The sequence below is a fragment of the Cygnus olor genome, chromosome 23 (genome assembly GCF_009769625.2).
Source record: "Cygnus olor isolate bCygOlo1 chromosome 23, bCygOlo1.pri.v2, whole genome shotgun sequence".
Taxonomy (NCBI): domain Eukaryota; kingdom Metazoa; phylum Chordata; class Aves; order Anseriformes; family Anatidae; genus Cygnus; species Cygnus olor.
In genome coordinates, this window is record NC_049191.1 from 3,983,531 (window position 1) to 3,999,567 (window position 16,037).

General features: G+C 48.0%; 1 protein-coding gene across 2 annotated transcripts in view; it reads left to right on the top strand.

Annotated features, from left to right (window-relative positions):
• The window catches only part of ARID1A (AT-rich interaction domain 1A), a 61,058-nt gene that overhangs the window by 1,470 nt on the left and 43,551 nt on the right, over positions 1 to 16,037 (top strand). The window lies entirely within an intron of this gene.

A 16,037-nucleotide genomic window follows, 5' to 3' on the forward strand; every position in this document is an offset into this window, starting at 1 on the left:
GGGGCCGTCGTGGGGGGGGGGGGGGGGGGGGTGGGGGGACACGGGGGGACCCCGGGGGGCCGGAGGGGCCGGGGGCGGCTGGGGAAGGGGGTCCCGGGGTGTTGGGGGGCCGGTGCTTGTCCCGCGGGTCCCCCCCCGGCGGGCCGGCGCTGCTGGGGAGCTGCCATTGTCTGTGCTTTGCTGGCTCGCTCTAAAATGGCTGCCTCGCTGCCTTCCCTTCCTCCCTCCCCAGCCTTTGTGCGAGGCTCCCGGGGAACCGCCGCCGTCCCGCGGGCCGCCCCGGGGGGGGGGCTCCGGGGGGCTCCCGGTGCGGGGGGGTCCGGCGGTCGCCCCCCGGCAGGCTCGGCCCGGCGGCGGCAACCGGGGCCGGGCTCGCGGGCGGCCCGCGTGGGCCAACGCGGGGCCCCGGCAGCGCCTCCGCCGCCGGCCCGGCCCCGCGGCCCCGGTTCCCCTCCCGGGGGGCCGAGCCCCTGTGCCGGGGGTCGCCGAGGGCCTGCCGGGGTCGCCGGGGCTCGGCCCGGTTCGTCGGGGCCGCGTTTCCCCGCGGGAGGCCCGGAGGCCGGGCGGGCCGGCGGCTGGGAGCGGTGGTAAACAGCTCGGCGATGGGAGTAGCGAGTGCAGATCGCTTTGGTTTGGGATTTGAATTATGGAGGTAAAATCCTTCTGTCAAAGCCAGGAGACAGTTGGTCTTAGGTTGACATCCTATCTGTGATCTGATTGGCTCCCCATCTCCTGCTCTTGGCCATTTATAATTGCCTCTGATGTAATGGTACAACAATCCTGATGAGCTCATAAACTTTTACACTCGGCTTTTCTGCCAGCCCGGACCCAAAGCGGCCCTGCCGCCCGCTGCCTTCCTCGTCGTCGTACCCCCCGTCCCCCCCCCTGTCCCCCCCCCCCAGCCGAAATTGGCCGTGACCTTGAGGAGGTTCGGTGGCAGCCCCGCGTCCGCGGGAGCCCCAGACAGCCTGCCCTGGTTGCATTGTGCCCGAAACAAAAGAGGAGGCGATGGCATTTTGTTTGTACCTTGGGTTTATTTTGCTTGTGATGTTTTATGCGGCCTGGAATAGAGTCTGTGTTGTCAGAACAGTGGCAGGGCTTCTCTGCACAATGGGCTCGCTGTTTATTTTGGTTATGCGACTTTCCCTTTGGTATAAATGATTTCTTTGATGGATCTGAGGATGCGTTTTGTTCCTGGCTAATTTTGGCCCTTTTCAAAACCGGGGCTGTTAGGGTTCTTTGAGATAGAGGTGTGGGGGTTTCTAGGGTGTATTGCAGCCTTAATAAAGGAAAAAAATGGGCAAAAAAAGAAAAACACACCCAACAAAGCAATCAGAACCAAACTTGTGGTGGAAGCGCTGGAAATGGTCAATTACCAATTTACATTCAGTCGGGAGCTTTAACAGAGGACAGGCCGAGGGTTCTAACCGTACATATCGGGGCACATTTTGACTTTCTTTGACCAAGCACTGACAGTGCCTGTCCCTCCCTTGCATTTAGAGGGAGATATGACGGGCGTTCAGGTCCTTGCTGTGGTCAGGCTCAACAGTGTCACAACTCTTTGCTTTGCGGAGGAATATAAATAGGAAAAACAAGCCTGAAAATTAAAATTATTGCTGTATGCGTAGAATTACTTGATTGCTGGAAATATGGAGGGCCAGAAAAAGTACACAGGAGAAAGCAGTATGGTGTATACATCACATATTTTAGATACAGGGAAAGGAGATGCTGGTGTATAGTACCTAGAAACTTTGATTAAAACGAGGTTACTCTCTGTGTTTAAACGTGCATCCCCAGGGCCTGTCGTGGCCTCGTGCAGGACTGACAGACTTCCCTTTTCTTTCTGTGTACTTTTCTCTAACTTCAGGCCCTGGGTCAGAGACATTTGATACCACGTAGTGTGACATGCAGCCTCCAGAGTTTCCCTTCTTGCTCGGTACTTCTCTTGTGTCAGTCTGAAAACTGCTTAATTTTTGTTCCTTGATTGCTGAAGGCAGCCTCCTTCAGCATCTTGAGTTACTCAACCGCCTCTTCTGTCGGACTGGAGCGGTGCTGTCTGAGAGAGTGGATCTTATCTCTGTGGTCATCGAACTGCCCGATGGCAGCTGGTGGTGAGCTTTCGGCTGTGTCGAGCGGAGATTTCAGGTCCTCGGGAATATGTTTGTGCACACGTGCGATGCAGGCATAGAGGAACCTCGGACAAATGTCACGGATGCTAGGGTGGTTATTTGAAGGGACTTTCTGTATCCTGACAAATTTAAGTCTAGATAAAATGTCTGCTAAAATACGATGTCTGAACTTTTCAAGCAGGGGTTTTAGTAGGCTGCGTGTCTGACAAAAGCGTACTTCTGACAGCGTGCTGGTACAATGGGAGATGTCTTTGGATTGTGTTTTTGTCCCGGAAAGTGAAATTGACTTGATTCTGGGAGCTGTTGATACATTGTATATCAATATCTGAGTAACTAGTCTCATTAATTGGAATTATTAATGAATAGCTGTTCTGAGGATTAGTTTAACTTCAGATAGTACAAATAGCGTATAAAAAGTAAACCAGCAACTCTCCCACCCTGAAAGCCAAACCAACCCCCCCCCAAATCCTTTTTGCATGAAGGATTAGTGGACTCAAACTGACAATTCCTTTTTTCTCCTGTAAAAAGGAGAAAGGCCTTTCATCTAGCAGGATGCAAAAAGCTTCCACCTGTCTTCTGAGCTGCTCACGAGAAACGGTTAATTAATAATGATAATACTCCATTCCAAATAACAGCCTCCTTCAGGTGTCTGGCCTGTTAAATTCCCTCAGTTGGAAGGATTTAAAGCTCGTGTCTTTTCTTTGTCTTGTACAGCAGAGAACAGAGTGGGTACTTAGCCCTAACTTCTGAGGAATTGTAGGGGAGCAAGAGGCGAATGTAATTCATCTGACCGTGCACTACAAAGAGAGGCGTCTCTTGGTGCAGGCCTGGAGAAGGTGATGTGGGAAGAGCGTGGGGTTCCTCCGTTCAGGAGTCTTTGGGATAGTTAACCTGAGGTTTTGGGGCTGGGAAGCCGTACTGCGCAGCGAAGAGAAGTGCCTTTAATTCTCCGCACGTGGTAGGATTTATGAATGATGCCATAAGGGGAGTTTCATCACACCGCTCATCAAGAAAGACGAAGTAATTTCTGGCGTGAAAGTTGTTTTGGTGGAACGTTTCCTGTAATAAACCAAGAGCATAATCACTTGATGGAGATGGTCTGTAGCCCTCACGGACCTTTGCTCGCTGGCTGGCTGCAGGAGCGCGGTGCTTCCCGAAGCCCCTGTAAGATAGGTGTGCTCTGTGTTTGTAGGGACTGGGACAGAGGTATAGGGGCTTTGCGTCTGTTTCAGCTGACCTTTACAGCTGGGAAATGTGGAGTAGGGTCAAGAGATTAGAATGCCTGCTTTTACAGAGCGTGGGATGAGAAATCTGTGGTTTTCTGTGGGAATGACTCGTAAGAAACCAGGCTTGGGATCTTAGTTTTCAATTTTTCCATTTTACTAACAGCTCTGTCGTGCATTTGTTTCCACTTCCCTTCAGAGCGTGTAGCCGTTCTTAATAACAAGCTGGCTCTCCCAGTGTCTTGGGACTTAAAGGAAACTGCTCAAGAGAAAGCACTTCCCTCCCTGTAAGAGGTGGGCATTTCTCGTGGCACGCGCTTTCACTACGGCAGATGACGTCTCCTGTAGCGGGAGATGTTTTTGGATTGCATTAAACATCGGCGTGTTGGATAACCTCCCCGTAGGTGCACTGTCGTCTCCAGGCCGCTATTGTAAGTTCAGAGAAGTCAGTTTAAAAATCTTATGCTAATAAAAAATGCTCTTGGGCTCGTTGCCATACAATAGTTATGTTTTGTTGACTTAGATCTCAACTTTAGTGGTAAGCGAGGCATGAAAAATGTTGTTGAAAATATGTTTTTTAAACTAAATTGGCACCAAATGGCTCTGTGCTGCCAATGAGCTGTGATATCTTGGAATCTGCAATTGAGACCTGGCTCCTCTTGGCTTGGAGCGCAGGGTTTTTCCTTGCTTAGCATTGTAATGTTAGGAGGCCTTGAATTGCTTGCGAGGTGCAGTACGCACGAGATCTTTCCAATGAAAATGGGGGTGCTGCATCTTTTTCTGGTGCGGGGTTCACCTCTGAAGGGGCGACTTTAGATTTTCTCTGCATTAGAAAAAGTAGAAAAATGTGGGGGTTGAATTAGGTTGTAAGAATCAATCTAGTTAATTCTGGTGTGGATGCTGACGATCTTAGGGGCTTACTTTTTAGACTAGCCTGAGGAAGACCAGGCGTTGTTGCCCGATCCTGTTAAACACCTTGATTTCTGAAATTCCGTTGTCCGGATGCTTGGTTTTACGGTGACTAGTGTTATTTGGGCAGGATATGTGTGAGCTAGGACACGGGACACTATCCATCCATTCCGATGCTCAACTGCAGCTTAGTTTTCCTGCCCTTAGCCCAGCTGCTTTACTAGGAAACCTGGGACAAACGTGATTGTGCCGTCCTTTTTTATTTTTTCCCCTCGGTGAAACGGGGTTAGTGATGCTTGGCACCTGCCTTTTACTAAGTATAAATTTAATGTTCTGTCAGTCCGTATTTACTAGCTGTACTAGGGGAGGGTTTCTACATCTGGTGCCTCTTGTAATCACGGTGGTGGTTGCAAGACAGAGACGTGCTTTCAGGAAGGTTGTACATTTGACTTCTGGGTCGTTTTTTTTTTTTTTTGGTGAGAACGCCTGCCCGTTTCCTAAAACTATCAGTCCAGTTCAAGTTGTTCTACCTGCTAAAACTTCTCTTTCCTGATGTGACTGCTCAGCCGATACACAGAACCTCTTCCCTGTTCTTAGGTGGTATTAGAAACTGGGGGGAAGCATGAGACTCAAATGCTGTCTCAAATATATCTGTGTTACCAGTCCCCTAAACTTGCTGTGTTCATCATTTTTTTTGGTCTGTAGTCTTATTTGAGAGCACTGGTTAATGGATATTATCTTAGAGAAGTTTTAACGTGAAGACCCTATTTAAAAAACAAAACAAAACACAGCAGCTTTTCTTCAGAGAGAAACTGGAGTCTAAAATTAGGCTAAATAGTGCAGCTGTTCATTTTAGCTTACTGTTACCTCATACGTGACTTTTCCACCATTTTTCTTTTTACTCTTTTCAAAGGAGCGCCACCAACTTGGAAATCCAGTTTTTGCCCTACGAATCTGAATCCATGATCTTCCGTAATTAAAATACTAGAGAAAGATGCCCTTTCCAGTTTTTACCGGGTGGATTTGAAATTCTTTGTCTAGTCAGTTTGATTTCTTTTTTTTGAATTGCAACTCCTGTGTGATGGATTGCTCTGGGGAAAAGCTCATCAGCATGCCGTTGCCCAATTCCTGCCAAGAATGTTTGAAAGTCTCGGGCAGCAGCAAAGCAGAAACCGAAGGCAGGCAGGCGTAAGTGCCTGGCGTAAGGAAAACGAAAAAGATAACCTGGTCGGTATTAAAGTTGCTGTTAGGGCCACTTGCTTCCTTTTCTGGAAGGGTCCATAAAGCAGCAATAAGGATGCAAAATTGTATCTTCCCTTTCTACCTGGTAGGAAAAATGAAGGGTTATCGGGGAGAAATCCTGAAGGGTTATCGGGGAGAAATCCTGCAAAAGTTTTTTTTTTTTTTTTTTTTCCTGCCATGAGCTGATTTGCAGTTCAGCCCTTAACTTATTAGGAGGTTACGCACGTGCACTGGTAAAACTATACTGGATGTCTGTTAGCCAAAGCGATAAACCTCCAGCCTGAAGTGAGTGACAGGTGGGATTGGAAGAAAAAAAAGCAGTTTTCTTTGGCACACTGGACCAAAACTGACGCGTTCCGTCTGGGTCCCTGCTGCCCACCTGTTCCTGGGTGACATTAGGGAGGCTGATGATGACTTTCTGTTTTTCGTTTTAGTGGCTGGAAAAGCGGAGAAGTTGGTCACCTAACGAGAGGCCGCGCGTGTTTTCTGCAGGCTCAGGAAGACCGTGCTGTATTTATAAACCGATTCCAGTAAAATTCCAATCATAAGTTAAATGTCATCTCTGCTGGGTTGAGCGTACACTTACTCTTCTTGAGGCTGAAATTCCGTGGAAACCGTAGGCTTCAGGCAGTCATTTGTTTTGCCCTGGTATGTAGAGGAGGAACGTAAGGTCTCGCGTTCTTACAGTGACTGTTTTTCAGTGGAAGCAGCCGAGACGTTGATGGGGGAAGTTGCCAAGGTGAGGCACGGAGGCTGGGACAGGGCTGAGGATGGAATCTGGGTCTTGTGAGGCTCATCCCGTGCTGTAAGTGTGAGACCATCGTTCCTCCCCCAGTGCATGGCTGGAGCTGAATGCATCCTTAAGACCCTTTTAATGGAGTTCTGAGCTTAGAGAAGCAGCACCTAAGCCTGTCCGCAGAGGCTCGTAGAGTGAAAGAAGCAGGGCTGGAACAGGAGGAGCTGCCTCTCTCAGGGCTGAGCTCATGTACATATTTTACCAGTTCCTGTAGTGTATTAATAAGATGTGATAATACGTATTAACATATGGATGAGGGAGGGGTTCCCAGTTCTTACTCCTCTGTGCACCTGCACTCAGCGTATAACTCAGCAGTTCAGTCATGCAACTTGAGCGTTTTTGAGTTTTTTTGGAGTACGTCAAGAAGAGCATTACCGTATTTGCCGTGGTGTTCTTCCTGGAGTATTTCTGAGGTGCAGTCACAGCTCAGTAAGTATTTACACAATGTAGGCCTGAGCTTTCCATAGTGAAATGTAAAGGATACTACATAATGACAGGTAAACTCAATAAAAGCTACTTCCGAATTTCACAGCAAATAATGTTTTGTATGTTCAGGGTAAAATGATAGCTGTAGCTAGAATCTAATTTCTAATCTTCTTTCTTCTTATTTTGAGGGCGAAAAAGGGGACAAGTGGGTAGGAGCAAGTCAAGAAAGGGATCGTTTTGTTCTGTAAACACTCATGGTAAAGAAATTTCTTTATGGGGGAGTGAGGTGGTGGAGAGTATGCGCGCTAATTCCTGTGAAATTTCCATGAAAAATCAGTTTGTGTAAATAACCCTGAAAAGCTACCACTCCATTACTGTTATTGGCATTTCATGCGATAACCAGCATGTCACTGTCTCTTTAAGTTACCTATAGCAATTGAAACTCTTTCAAGGACGTATTAAATTGCTACTAATGGTTTTTTTCCCTTTTTTCCTTTTTTTTTAAGCTTGACTAACTTCCTGTTGCTCTTGGATAATTAATAATATGCCTGAACTATCCCAAGAAGCTGCGTTTTAGACACGGGGAGTGGTTTTTGGAGAAGCTGCAGGAAGCCCCGACTCAGGCAGTGTCCCCTCTGTGCGGAGCAGACCTCTGCTGCTTGTTCTGCTGTGGGCTGGCCCCGTGTTTTGTGTCAGCACGGGTGTTTTTGGCCCTGTGACAAACCAGAGGGGACCGAGTAACACTTTCACATTTTTTTTTCTGGCATGTGACTGGGAGGAGAGAGTGTTTCGGTGGCAGCAGCCAGTCGCTGATGTCAGACCGCGGCCTAAGGTAGCCGTGACTTTCCGTCCTGAGAGATTCTGTGACTCTTCTCAAAGAGAAATTCTTGAAGTTTGGAGGACTCTGGAATTTCCCCTGGGGAGAATTACTGGGTTAAACAAGTACTTCCCCCCCCCCCCCCACATGCACTCACTTGTGAGATTTCATTCAGGTTTGACTAAGAGAAACCCTGAAAATTACCGTTTCCCTTCTGATGTCAGCACTGCTCTGGCAGCCTGCCTGTGAATAACTGAGCAGGAATGCTTTAAAACCTGAGCTCGGGCCACAGCTGCAGCTACACCTCCAGACATCGCGGTGGGAGACCCACTGTGCCCCAGCGGGGGCTGAGATTTGGGATGCGCTCAGATTGCCGGCCGTGGGGTTTGTGCTCAGCGTTGCCCGTGTCGGAGCGGTGGTTGCAGCAGCGTGGATGTGGTCTGAGAAGCAGAAGAGGCAGGGTACCTGCTGAAAACGGCCATCCTGTTTTGGGTTCGGGGCACCGGTTTTGATGTTTTTCGGTGAGGAATGTGCAGAGCAGTCTGTGGTGCCTGCGCGTTTCGCTGTCAGTTCGTTGCCTTTGTTGTCTTTGTGGGTGACGATGGTTTTCTCACTGAGCAGAGGGCTGGATCAGGATTCAGAAGGTCATCTAGCTTGTTCTCCTGCTCCAGGGCAGGATCAGCACTACCTAAGCACAGGGCAGACGGCGATGAAGGCGATGCAGGTTCTTCAGTCTGTTTCGGTGCTTTCCTATCCTTAGCATTGGACATCAGAAAAACAGTCTAACTCAAGTCATCTTAATTGAGTATCTCTGCTTGTTCTAGTCTGTTTAGGTAGTGGGATCGGAGGCAAAAGTTACATGATAACCAGCTTACAAACGTGTGACTTTTCCCCCTGTCCCCCAGTTCCTTGAGGAAAAGCTTGCTAGTTAAATTGCAAAATGTCTCCCTTTAATTCCAGATTACTGTGCTCGCTGGGGACTGCGCCGAAAGGATTGGAGTGTCCTGCTTTTACCACCTGAACCTCTTCCAGGGTCCCAGAGCCCAACAGGCTCGCTCTGTACTTTTCTGGATGGGATTCTTCTGTAGGCTTGTTTTGAGTTTCATTCTTTTTAACAGTCTGATGATGGATTTAAAGTCCAAATGACTGCAGGACTATGCACCCTGTACAAGTTTAGGAGGAGAATCTGGTATTCATTAACTGTATGTAAATAATTAAACTGGTGCTAGACTAGAGGTGGTCTTTCCTCAAACATACTTCTTGTGAAATGGTTTGAAGAAAAGCTTTTACCTCTATGCAGAAGATACATTGAAATGGTAGAAGCGCTGGAATTGGTTGCAGCTTGATTTTTTTTTTTTTCTCTCTGAGTTAAGGATCTGACTTTGTAGCTGGCATTGCTCACCCCGGAAAAGGCTTCGCATTCAAGGCCAGTTCACTGAGCACTGTCACGTGTTCCCGAAACGGCCTTTTGGTTGTGCTTTAGCTGCACGCGGTGTAAGGAGCGCTGGAGTCCTGCCCTTGGGGCTGGGGAAGCTGTGTGCGGGGCTTTTCTTCAAAAATTTTTTTTTAAACAAACTCATTTGGTTGCTGTTGTGTAGGGGACTTGTAATCGCAGTGCTTTGGAGTCCCTGAAAAGGATCCAGGACAACCGCTGCGTTTTAACAGAGTTGGGCTTTTTTTTTTTTTTTAAATCGTGTGGGGATAATCGGATGGTATTGCGGTAGGAAGCATTTAAGCATCTCCTAGTTTCCAGTTCATCGTGATATACCACTGAGCCTAGGAAGTGCAGTTCTCTGCCTATCAGAAGGGCTTTCCTTTCCCCCACACTGTAACTGCTGGATCACACTTTATTTCTGGGCACGGGCTTGCACCCGGAACAGTTTTCTTCGTTGGCTTTATGAAAAATCGTCTCACTGGAAATGTCAGTTCTGGCTGCCTCCGGGCAGAATTTGGCTCTCCTGGCACGGGGTGTGTTTAAGGGGGGGAACGACTTTAGGTAGCGAGTGTGCTGAGCCTGGATTTGGTGAGGGTTCCTAACAGAAATGGTCTGAAAAGCACTCATTTGGGTAATGCTTGGGAGGAGAGGCAAAATGCCTGGCTGATGCTTGTCTCCCAGTACCCACTGGTGGATGTACAAAGTGGCTGGCGAGCTCTCCTGGATTGTCCCCCCAGCCTCTACTTTAAAGATATTTCCGAGATGCTTCCGTCGGCCTTCCTGTTTGGTTCACGAGGCATGGCAGCGTTGCAAAAGCTTGCTTCCACGTTAATTGTGATTGATTACTTTGCAATCTAGGACAAGATTTCCTATGAAAAGCTATATGCTGATTTGGTGTCAGGAATTAAAATCAGATGAAGTGATTAGTGTTCTATGAGATATCCCAGAGCAATCGAGTGTTCCTCATCGGCTTTCAACTGTGTTCAGCCCTTAACCCTCGCCTCCCTTCTCTTCTCCGGAGCAAGGCACTAAATCTGTGGTCCGGGCGCTCAGGAGAATAACTCATTAGGCATATTGTATCAGGAGATTGTGATATAATTTGCTGCTGAGCTTCAGGGTGTAGATTTACTGGCTTTAATGATGAGCGCGGAGTATTGGAAGTGCATCGTGTCAAAGTACCAGCGATGCCTGCAGTGAATGGTGAATGCGTATTAATGGGAGCTTTAAATCTGATCGCTCTGCACATGGCCATGAACTGCTCGGAGTTGTCACTGCTGTCAAGGTACAGTCATGCCTCCTCTTCCTTTTCTCATATGAGTTGTCTTGCAGTTTCTTGTTATACCTGTTCCTGAAACCAGGGAAGACTGTGCAATGTTGGCTGTTCCTCCTCCCCCCATGGCATTGGCACAGCTCTGAATTTTTGTATCTTCTCCCCAGCTGCCAGCACGCTCTTTCTAACTCGCTCGGCAACTCCCCACGGTGTTCGTTTGGCTTTAAAAGAAGCTGGATTTTTCTGGGCGTAGAAGCCCAAGGACAGCAGCGAGCGTAGGGTGGTAGACCCAGGCCTCCCAACCACTGTGATCAGCTACATAGGGCTGGTGGATTTTTTTTTTAATAACAATGACCTTGTGCCACTGCAGGGCTGGGACTCGTGCCGGGCTTGCCAAGTGTAAGGTACCTGAATCGCGACAGCGCTGGCTCGCCGAGGGCTCTCGCAGTGTCTTTGCTGCTGTCTGGGAGCTGACTTGGCTGCGGCTCCACGTTTCTTGCCTACGTAGTCTTTTCATCTCCCCCAGCCTCCTCTCCTCTCACCAACATAGGCATGACAGCAGCTCTGCTTTCGGGATGCAAATAGATCATTTGGGTATAAATACTGGAGATTGGTTGTTGTTTGCTACGAAGTTACCGAGTGCATCCTTGGTGAATGCAGATGGTAACTTGTCATTACTGCAATTTTAAATATTTTTGGTTCCGTGGAACCAAAGTGGAGTCTTGAAGGCTGAATTTTAAGGCTAAAATAAGAGAAGGCTCAATAAAGCCCACAAAAATAGCATCCAAATTTGTCAGCTGCTGTAATAAGAAGGGAAGTAACTTTTTCTTCTTCCTATTAGCAAAGCAGAGCCTTGCTACCCTGCACCGTGTCAGATCCCTCCTATAAAATACTGGGGTGAGGTCGGGAGGGATGGACAGAGCTTAAGGGGTGCCAGGTAGCTCCTAACGAGATGATGCTGGGGCTAATGCTAGTGCAGTATGAGGTGTGCTGCAAGTATCAGCTGCTCGCCCGTGGCTGTGGTGCCTGGAGATGCTCCTGGAGGTATTAGCAGATGGTTGCACCAGCGCTGGGACTAGGGGCTGGCCCGTCTCGGAGCAGCAGCCATGTCCGTGGCTGAGCTGAGAGCTTGAACTCTCAGTTTTAGAGGCGAGGATGGCTGGTGGAGCACTGCGTTTTCCTTTCTGGTCATGGGTTAACTTAACCTGAGATCGTCCCTTCCATCAACGAGCTCCGAACCTCAGATTACTTGGATTATTCTGGCGTTCCTTTATGTCGCATTATACACGCTTTTAAACAAATTCAGTTATTCTGCAGAAGCAAGGGAGAGCCTGGGTGCTCCTGAAACGTGGCTTGGAGAAACTACAGGCCCCGACATGCAGCTCTTATTAAGGCAAGCAGCTGCTCTGGACAAGATGGAGCTCTGCATGCTGAGATGAGGTAGCCTCCGACAGCTGCACCTCGCTTTTACCGTGAGCGTGCTGTGTCCTGCTCCATCTTGGTGCTGTGTGCGGTAGGAGAATTCAGACCGTTGGACACCTGGGGTGTTTCAGAGCCCTGAACTATAGGGTTTGCTCTTACCAACCCCATGTGGTAGGTGGCCATGGGAATTTGCTTGTCCAGTGAGTCTGTTCAGCCACCCTTTACTCCGGGGGGGGGCAGGGGAATGAAACAGATTTGCAAAATGTTGAAATATTCAAATACAGATGGAGCTTTCAGACAGACACAAGTGGGTAGAAACCTGCAGTGCCACATTTATTCCCATTTTATGTATGGAGAACTAAGGCATAGCTTAAAATGATGAAAGCTGCGTAAGGTAGTACAGTCAGAGACTGGATCTCTAGTTCTGCAATTTAGTCGTGTACTCCTCCTTCCCTCCCTAAATGGTGTATGAAGGTCCATCTCCAGACAACTCACCCATAACTTCTTTCTGGACAGTGTGCAGCTTTCCTGTTTTGTTGCTTTGGAACGGGAGAAGCTGATAACGGGCTCCTTTTCTAGCCTGCTACCCATCCTCTTGATGACGGGTGCTTTCTGCCTGTGTGAAACCAACTGAATTCCCCTCCAGAAGAGTTCATGTGATGTCTTTCTGTTTTATTTTTTAGAGCTTGTATAAGTTTTGTCTTCATATGAAAAGAAAGTGTCTTTAGAACTAGGAGATGTGCTAGAGGTGCCTAGTCATACTCTTAAACGTGCGCTGGGCCCCTTTGGATTTCTGTGTGCAAAGGGCTTTTAATGAGTTGGTAAATTTAACTTTGTTCCGGAAAATAAACTGTAGCGAGCTCTTTTGCACTGGGTCTTCCTTCAGGGCTCAAGTTGTGGAAAACAAATGTCCGTGGAGTTGAGTACCAAAAGACATCCGTCTCTGAGAGCAGCACTGCCCGTTTGAACGGAAACGGGCACTACGGAGAATTAGCTGCATGACTGGGGTTTGCCACAGGTCTCAGTTGTCCGAATGGATTACTGAACTTCTGGAGCCTTTCAGGTTTTCACTGGTGTTTAGGGCAAAGATTTTGCATCTTGCTGGTGAACTGGAGCAGCTGTGCTCTTCGGGATTGAAATCAGATCACTTAAGTCGGGGCGATGCTTAGCATAACTTTGCTCTTCCATCCCTGCCCTTCCTTCTCTTGCTTTTTTTCATGGCTTGCTCTTGGCCTTGTCCTGTTTCTGTGGTACAACAAGAGCTTGCTTGCTCCTTCTGGTGTGTAAGTAGGCCTGGAACGAAAACGCTGTAATAAGACACTTAACCGTCTTTTTGTTGACTTGCTTCCAGTTCATTAGAGCGGACGTAGGAGGTTGGCTAAACTTAAAGCCTGATTTAATATTCAGGAAGGAAGTTTCTTTCCATCCTAAAAGGAACACCACCTCGTTACAACTATCACATGTTTCTTGGGGTTGTCTCCCGTAGAGCTGAGGTGAAGATTTTGGGAGGAGTCAGCAGTGACACTTTGGAAATCGTGGGCTGAGTTGGATAAATAGCGTGCTTCTAAAATGAGTTGGAGTTTGGGAGCAAGGGGACAGCCAGTTACCGAATTCCGTGGATAGAAGGAAATAATTTCCGTTTATACTTAGGCATGAAAATAAAACTGGAGGTGTTAGAAGTTACACTGACCCTCTAAATAGCAAGTGGGGTAATCTGACTCCAACTACCTGTGAAATGTCTGAAAACTTCCCCAGTCCCCAGCTGTTGCAAAAGGATCCCAATTCTTTGTTAATTTAGACTGCACTTAATTCGGCAAATAGTGTTTGTCAGATTCCCCTGCCACGTTCAAGTAACGACGGACGTAGCTGTCAGCTCCTGCTTCCACTTCAGTGCCTGATAAAGGAGTTGAGATGAGAGCAGAAGGAGCCGATTGCCCGGCCAACTTATCAGATGCAGACAACGCGTCGCTGCCGTTCGGCTGCTGCAGAGCGCGAGGATGAGCCGGGACAGTGAAGGGGACACCATGCCGACTTCAGGTCGTCTCTTCCCTGCGGTTCAGAGCTCCTGTGCAGCCCTCGTGTTACTTTATACACTGTGGATGTTCAAGCCGTCACTGGTGTCGTGCTGGCAAAAGGATACTACATAATGACAGCATCTATACGAGTGCTAACTTTGCATAAAAACAAAGCAGAGTTTCCCCCTCTCCCTGTTGAGCCCACCTCTGTGTTTATAGTGTAAATCTTCTTCAGGTCCCTTTGTACCACGGCTCTACAGAAGTCTAAAAAAATGTCTTGTTAACGTGAGCGTGCATCCGCCTTTGAGTAGATCCTGAAGATTGCAGAAAACCAGCTGTATGTCATCTTCAGATATGATAGCAGCTGAAATATTGCATCGAGGGTCCTAAGAGATACCTAAATAATGTGGTGTGATAAGCTGTGTGGCCGTGTGTCAGAGAGTGACGGGCTGAAGAAAGAAACTGAAATCCAGAGCCTCGATAAGCTGGATTTGTTGAATTTGTTAAGGAGGGCTTAAAGTCAGTCTAGGAGGGAAAGATGAGATCAACAAATGCACTTTGTTTAAAGCGGGGGCACGCTTAGCACCTTCCTTCTGTCTTTCCAAGAAAAAGAAGAAAAAGAATAAACTCAGATCCCCTCTTGTACTTGGGCATGAACGCTGTGCTCCTGTTGGGTTATTTCTGATGAGGGTTTGATGTGGGGCTCTCATTTCACTTCCCGGCCGGATCTTCTGACTTGCTTCTTTCAGGAGTAAAGCGTTCTGTAATAATAGATCCTGCAAGCAAAACTCCAGTCAGTTTTAATCAATTTGAAGAGTATTAGTAAAAGTGGTGCTTAGGAAAGTCCTCCGAGATGTGTGGACTGGCCTCTTGCTGAGAAATGTTAATAGGGTAATTACTGAATTATGTTTAGCCAGGAAGATACAGTTCGCAGTATCGCTGTTTGGAGAAAACTTATTCATCTTTGTTTCCACTGGTAAGACTTAGTATAATGGATTTACAGAAAATCGCCCCAAAGGAATGAGTGTAATAAATCTATAGGCAAAGAAAGGAGCAACGTTTAGCAGGGCTGGCTTTAAATCTACAGGAGCTCCAAATAACTTGGTTAGAAGCAGGTGAGGGAGGTTGTTTACAAAACGTTTTCCTTTTGGGTGTAATGCTGATTTCTATAGCTTATTCTGAGGTCTGTGTGTTAGCAGATTAGAGGAATAGAAAGTATTTGGTCGAACTCTGACCTACTGGAAAAAATCAGAAGAAAACCAGGCTCCCTCTACTCGTAGAACTGAAACTATTGAGCAGAGGTCAGTTATTTTAGCAACCGATCAGGGAATTTGCATCAGACATTGATAACAAGGTGAGCTTTCTGCCTCTCGGTTAATGTGCTCGAATCTAAGTTAGATTCTTGGATTTGTGGGGCGGTGGTGATTTATTTTTCTGTAGCTCACATAAGAATGGCTTTCTCTCTCAAGTTTCCAAGGGGGATGAGTGTTTGTAACCCTGAAACCAGTCCCGTGCTGTGTTCCAGAAGTCGGGTTTTGTTCAGAAGTCGGGTTTTGGTATCTCTTGCACATGCCCCATGGCATTGCCCACGAGGTGTAGGGTGCTGTGGGGAGGACAAGGCACAGGGACCTCGAAGCAGAGCTGACCTGTCGCCGTGGGGGTGACACGGGGCCTTTCAGTGCTGTTTCCAGCCTGGTGCTTGCAGGAGCCTACTTGTGCCCCTCAGGGGTGCTGGCTTTGGTCTCCCATGGGCCGCTCATTCCCCAAAGCGATGGGTGCTGCCCTGGAGGATGGGTGAGGAGGATAACTGCTGGGTGCTGAGCGGTACCGGCATGGGCTGTGCGCTTCCCTGGTGACACTGAGGGACTGAAGGAAGCTGGTGAAGTTCTCTAAGTTTTAAAAAGGGAGGGGAAAACTACAAGAAGTATGCGTTTCTGTGACTTTTCTGAGTAAAGTATGCTCGTTTTAACTATGCTGATGGGACGTGCGATCCATGTTAGTTTAGTGTTCGCCGTGGGGTTTTCTAGGTCTTTTTGTCTTTTGGGGACATCTTCAGCTACTACAGGAGGATTTTTCTTGTTATCTTAATGTTTAATTTCACCTCGGCCTCTTCCATCTCCCTTTAAAAACAGGGCACCACAGGGAGAGAGGCAATGAAGCGTGACCCAGTGCGCCGGCCCCTCAGGAAGCTATAAAGGGTAGCGAGTTGGGGCTGGGGTATTGACCTTAGCGCAGCCACTTAGACCTTAAATAGATCAACTGAAAGTGTTCCTCGCTGGAAGATGAGCCGTGTTTGCTCGCAAACGAGGCCTCTTGGTAGTTGGTGCTCCTGCCTCGGCCTGAACTCTAGGCT